Source organism: Panulirus ornatus, chromosome 43 (assembly GCF_036320965.1).
Source record: "Panulirus ornatus isolate Po-2019 chromosome 43, ASM3632096v1, whole genome shotgun sequence".
Classification (NCBI taxonomy): domain Eukaryota; kingdom Metazoa; phylum Arthropoda; class Malacostraca; order Decapoda; family Palinuridae; genus Panulirus; species Panulirus ornatus.
The window spans coordinates 22,043,278-22,049,404 of NC_092266.1; positions in this window are offsets into that span (position 1 = coordinate 22,043,278).

A 6,127-nucleotide genomic window follows, 5' to 3' on the forward strand; every position below is an offset into this window, starting at 1 on the left:
CCAATTCTTTTATTTCTTTGTTTGCGAGGAGTGAATAATGCTACTTTGCGTCGGGCACTTGGTATTTTAGGTGCATTCCACTTCATTACTTTCTCATTAATTTTGTATTAAAGGAATACTTGGAACAGCAAAAATGACATTACTTTCTATTGGGCATTTTGATATCATGGTGGAAAATGTCACTGTGAAGAAAAAAAATTCTTCCGTCTGTATGACAGCCCGTTCTCGGGCGGCGGTCCCTTTGTAGCTGGTAGCATAATGGGCTCAGGGTTGGATGTATGTGTTGTATAAAATGGTCTCATCCTGACACACTTCAGGAATCATACTCAGGCCAAAGGACAATTCCTGAATGTCACAACGCAAGTAAAGATGTCAGTAGTGTGATTAACTAATGAATATTAAAATTTTCTGGAGTATTAACCCTTGCCGTAAGATAGCTTTCCTGGAGTCACTTGAAATGGGATTAAGTTCAAGATATTTACATAATGTATTTAGTAGTAATAAATGTACAACTGAAAATATAGAGTAATAAGTGGAAAAAATCGAAATGGCAACAATAACATCATTCACATTTAAAAAAAAAACGAAGGTAATTCATATTGTTTCACTCTTTGTGTCAATTTGACTCGCCCATACGTTTTAACTACTCAGCACCAAAATGTCACAATTCATATTTCAATTCTCCTAAAGAATAAGAGTTTACGAATTTGAAAATGTATGAAAATAAAAGGTATCATATGAGTGTAGAATTTAATCATAATACTCTTCTAATCTAATAACATAGGTATCATTTATAATTCATAATCATACTGTACCTTTGATATTTACGAATATCTCCAAAACGGCAGTAGTAGAAGTTCCATGTAGTCACATAGTTTACAGAAATTAATTTCGGTCAAGCGGGACCTTATTATCTACGGAAGTCGAAAATGTTCGCGCATGTTAAAATTTCTAGTGGACACGGGGACATTGATCTCAGGAGTATGACTGTCCCGCTGAAGTCACACAATTATCTAAGCCTATATATAAGCTTAGACAATTCTCTTTAACTACTGGTGATGAAAATAATTCAGTTGGGTGTTTATAACTCGACGTTGACGGCCTAAAGGAGACATAGAACTTAAACCTAAATAACCATCTGACCACAGGATTATTCTTATAGAAACATCCTGATAGCATAATAATGTATAACTTGATATCCAATGTAATTCACTTTACCATTAATCCCTTATATCCAAGTCTGTTGCTGTCTTTCTTACTCTTTCAACGCTTTCTCCGTCTCTCAGTTAGGTTGCAAGTCCTAGCCAGTATTTACAGAGAACAAATAGAATAACAATACCACAGCCTGTGCCACCCGGCCTGTTACTTTCTCCACGCTAGAAAAGGCATCTTTGATGCACTCCGTTCCCACCCCTACGAACTTGGGTATAATTTGAAGTAATACAGTAGCAGCCTAACCTTCTGTTTCAATACAAGCTGTCCTGCGGTTTATAGAGCACGAAAACCTTCAGAGTTTAAGAACAGTCAATCACCTGCCCAACTCTCTCTCTCTCTCTCTCTCTCTCTCTCTCTTATATATATATATATATATATATATATATATATATATATATATATATATATATATATATATATATATATACACTTTACATCCATTCTTAGGACCTCCTCCACGTGAATCATGTTGCTTTTTACTTGAGACATTCTTTTCAAACAAATAGCCATATATCTGTTTTTTTCGGAATGCATTTCCAATTAGCCTATAAAGGACGCTTGTTAAGTGGCACAGGTCTATAGTTTAGGACTTGCATGTGTGTGTGTGTGTGTGTGTGTGTGTGTGTGTGTGTGTGTGTGTGGAGGGGGGGTGAGATGAAGTCTTACTGTCTTGGGGTGGGCTATTACTTGTATCATTCAGAGGGAGAGGTTTTACACTTGTGTTGCACCGTCTCTTAACCTCGAATTTATTTACTATCTCTGCATTCCCATGGGTATACGTACATACACTCACTGCAACCTAAGCCAGGAAACCATTTTTCGACCATCCCCGGAGGAGGACGAACATCTGCGATGGGTGTGGACTGAATGCCGTGCCCAGAATTCGAACCCATACCGGCCCGTCTTGACTCATGGTCAACTAACCACTAGTATGGGGAAAGAAGATTGTATTCGTGGGGCCTCGTCACTTGAACTTTCTTTACCACCAGCTAACTATTTAGATATCTGGATGTAGGTTAATCGCTTAATTTATTCCAACGAAGGGCGCTGCGAGCCAGCACGGGCCACCATTTCTGGATGAAGATAAATTTGTAGCACAAAGCAGCTGATAGCTGGAATAAAAGAATTTTCATTCGAAGAAAACAATTTAGTATGTTTTTACACAGAAAATACTATTAATATAAACATATGACCATGTCTTAGGAAGATGAAACGGACACGTTTCTTAATGTATCGATCCTCTCGTTCGCCTGACGAGGAAGTGAAAGCAAGGGTTTTTTCCTTCACTGTTAAAACATAATTCAGTAAGATTCAAAATAGAAGAGGAGATCGGGCCTGGGGCTCTCTTCACAGACCCCAGGCTCCGGGGGCAAGCCCGGTGAGCGGGAGGGGAAGGGAGGTCTCTGCCCCCCGGGGTTTGGACTCTGTCGAGGATCCATGGCCCGGGGCCTCCCCCCCTCCCCCACGTTCTCCTGATTGTAACATAAAACTAAAACCCTCGTCCGCACTTCCTCATCTTTACATGGAAAGGCCATAAGTATACTGCGTTGTTTATGAACTCTTTGCTCTCCTAATTTAGGATCTCTTTTCAGTACCTAAAAGTATAAAAAAAAAAAAAAAGAAAGGGCCTTTAAAAACCTCGTTGCCCCCTTCAGCTGGTGTGTTGGGAGAGGGGCGCTAGGCTGTTTGCTTTCACTCCTTATTTGACATGATCTCGACCATCCACCACATGTACATTACAACAGTGCTTCACGTCCTTTGGAACAAAATCATTGCTTAGCTTCTTGTTATGATCTCCGGAGTTTTAAGAATTTGTACGAAAGACATGGAGAGAGGAAGTTTTTGTGACATATATGGATTAAGAAGAAAGAGTAATGACAGGGATGATACAAGGGCCTCGTGGAAGGTGCTGCGAATATATGGGGGTTAATAGTAAGTTACTAAATGCAGCAAGTTCTTATCATGGAAGTAAAGCAAATAAACTGGTGAGAATGGAGGAAGGTGAGAGGTTCCTGGTGAAGGTGGGTCTTCATCAAGGATGTATTATGCCAAAGTGGTTGCTAAATCTGTTTATGGACAGGGTTGTGAGGGAGGTGAGTGCAAGGATCTCAAAACGTTGGGGAGGTCTATGGTATCCTGAAGTTACGGGGCATGGAAGTGAATTAGTTACAATTTGCAGATGACACTGCTCTGGTGGCAGAAGCTGATGACGGTTTCGGAGAATGTCAAAGGTGAGGGTAACCACGAACAAAGGTAAGGTAAAGAGGTGCAGCAGCAGGACAATCAGGAAGGTTTTAGTGTTAATCTGAATGGGGAGGACGAGGCTAGAGTGCTCGAGGCATAGTACCTAGAAGTGACATGTCAGTGAGTAGAACCTTGGGGGACTGAAGTGAGTCACATAGTGGAAGAAGGGCACTAAAGTCCTGGCTACAGTAAGGGGCATGTGGAAGGAGAGGTCAGCAGTGTCTGTGCAAAGTTGGATATGTATTAAGATATAGTTATCCCCGATACGTCATGCAGATGTGTCGTGCGCCTCTACTGCAAAAGAAAAAGAGATGGTGGACATGTTAGAGATGAAATGCAGCGTAAAGTGGGTTGAACACATAAGGTGAGACAGTGCAAGAGGGTGGTGTAGTAGTGAGTGCAATCTGATTGAGAGCGCCAACCAGGCTGTGCTCAGATGTTTCAGACATATGAAGAGTATGAGCAAAGAGAGGCTGAGTAAGAGGATCCATGTGACAGAAGCGGAGGAAGCAAAGAGGAGTCGGGGACCGAAAAGGAGATGGAAGGATGGAAAAAAGGAGGCTTCGTGGTATCAGGCACTGAACATCAAGAAGGATGAGAGGCACGCATGAGACAGCGTCGCTAACCAAATACACCACGAAAGCCCATGTGAAATTACCTTTTGTGCCGCACGGGGAGGAAGTCTTACACTTGTTGGACCCCATCTCTTGAACATTCTCCATTATCATACAACTTTTTACACATGTAAGCTGTTCGTATTTACTATTTCTTCATTCAGATTAATCCATTCATCTACCTATTTTACACTACAAATATTTCTTTACATCTTTTAATATATCTACATATTTCTTTTTTTTTTTTTTTGCTTAATTTCTTGCTATGTTCTCTGGTTGTTCCATCGTTACATCATTCAAAGAATTGTTCACTGTCAACTATATCAAGCTGGTTTATAAACTTTAATGTTGCGATAAGATCACAACTCACTCTTCTCTCTTCCATGATGGGCAAAGTTAAGACCTATAACTTTACCCTGTAACTCACCTTTCTTAACTCGGTATCATCTTTGCTACCCTCCTCTGCATCTTCTCTATCATCTTTTTGTACTTATCTAGGAGCCATGATCGAACTTATTCTAGTTTTGATCTTACGTAGGATATGAACAACTCATCAACAAATCATCAAAGTACCTGGGAACTACTCTAATATTTCCCAGCACACAGTTTGTCTCAAATATTCGCCTAACGTGGAACTCCAGCGATAGGATAAGGAAGATGTCAACCCCCAAGTCCTTCTGACGCACATAATCCTTAAGCTTATTTCCTGCTAGATAGTGTTCCTCTGTAAGCTGATGCAATCCACCTCGCTTTTCACATCACTCATAACATTTGCATCATCCGCAGACATATCTAAGTAGGATTCTATACCCACTGGCAAGACATTCATCTAAAACAACAAGAGTAATGGTCCCAGAATAGAATCCTTAGGTACTCCACAAGTGACCACCCATCTCGAGGGGGTTCCTCTGACATGCGTCCTTTGTTCCCTTCGATAAAGATATTCTATCCATTAGAGTCTCTTCCTTATTACTGCTTGATGATCCAGCTTTTTAATTAGTCTCCCATGAGGTAGTGTCAAATGCTTTCCGGCATCCAGATACAAACATTCCACCCAGCCTCCCCTCTCCTCTTGTCTATGACAGCGAACTCGCTCGTTGAAACCTAAGAAATTCATAACACGACCTTTTATGAGTAGTCTCTAAGGTAATCTCTCCTCTGTCGAAAGTCATCAATTTGCTCTCTGACTTCTTTCCCAGAACCTCAAAATCCACACTCCTCAGGGACATAGAGGTCTGAAGTTCAACGACTCTCCAGTCTTCTCAATTAGAGACAGGTATTACGCTTGCCCATCTCCCACTTTTCTGGCACCTAATATCTTTCTTCAATTTCATCTTAAACGGACATTACACAGATCTGTCAAGTGTATCTCAAAACATCATCACAAATGGTTAAATTTCAGCTGGACCATGCGTCCAGGGGTTGAAAAGCCTTTCAGCCTGTGTGTGTGTGTGTGTGTGTGTGTGTGGCCAGGTGGTAGATGAAGCATCTCTAGCCTTGTTATGTGTGTGGCCAGGGTTAGATGAAGCCTTTCTAGCCTGAGTGTGTGTGGCCATGGGTAAATGAAGCCTCTCTAGCCTTAATGCGTGTGTGCGACCAGTAGATAAAGCCTCGCTGGCCTGAGTGTGTGTAGCCAGTGGTAGATGAAGCCTCTCTAGCTTGAGTGTCTGTGGCCAGTGGTAGATGAAGCCTCTCTCGCTATGTTAGTATTCAGAGAGAGTGCTGGACACAGGGAGGCAGGTGGCCGGTGGCCGCGGTTATGGCCCTGCACCAGCCTACCTCGGTACAGTGCCCAGCTGACGTTGTTTCCAACAGACCAGTACTGCAGTCAGCCCGCCCTCGCCTCACTCCTAACTCTTCACACTTGTGTTTGTTCTCAAACCAACATCTCTGACTGAAACCAACGTGATGTTCTTTGTCCCACACTTAAGTAATGTAAAATTGCAACTTAAAATATCCTATCGTACATCACTGTGATTATGAAATGATCAATACCCTACACTAACCGACCACGAAGTTGCAATGACCAAAATCCCACACTAAAGTGATGTTGC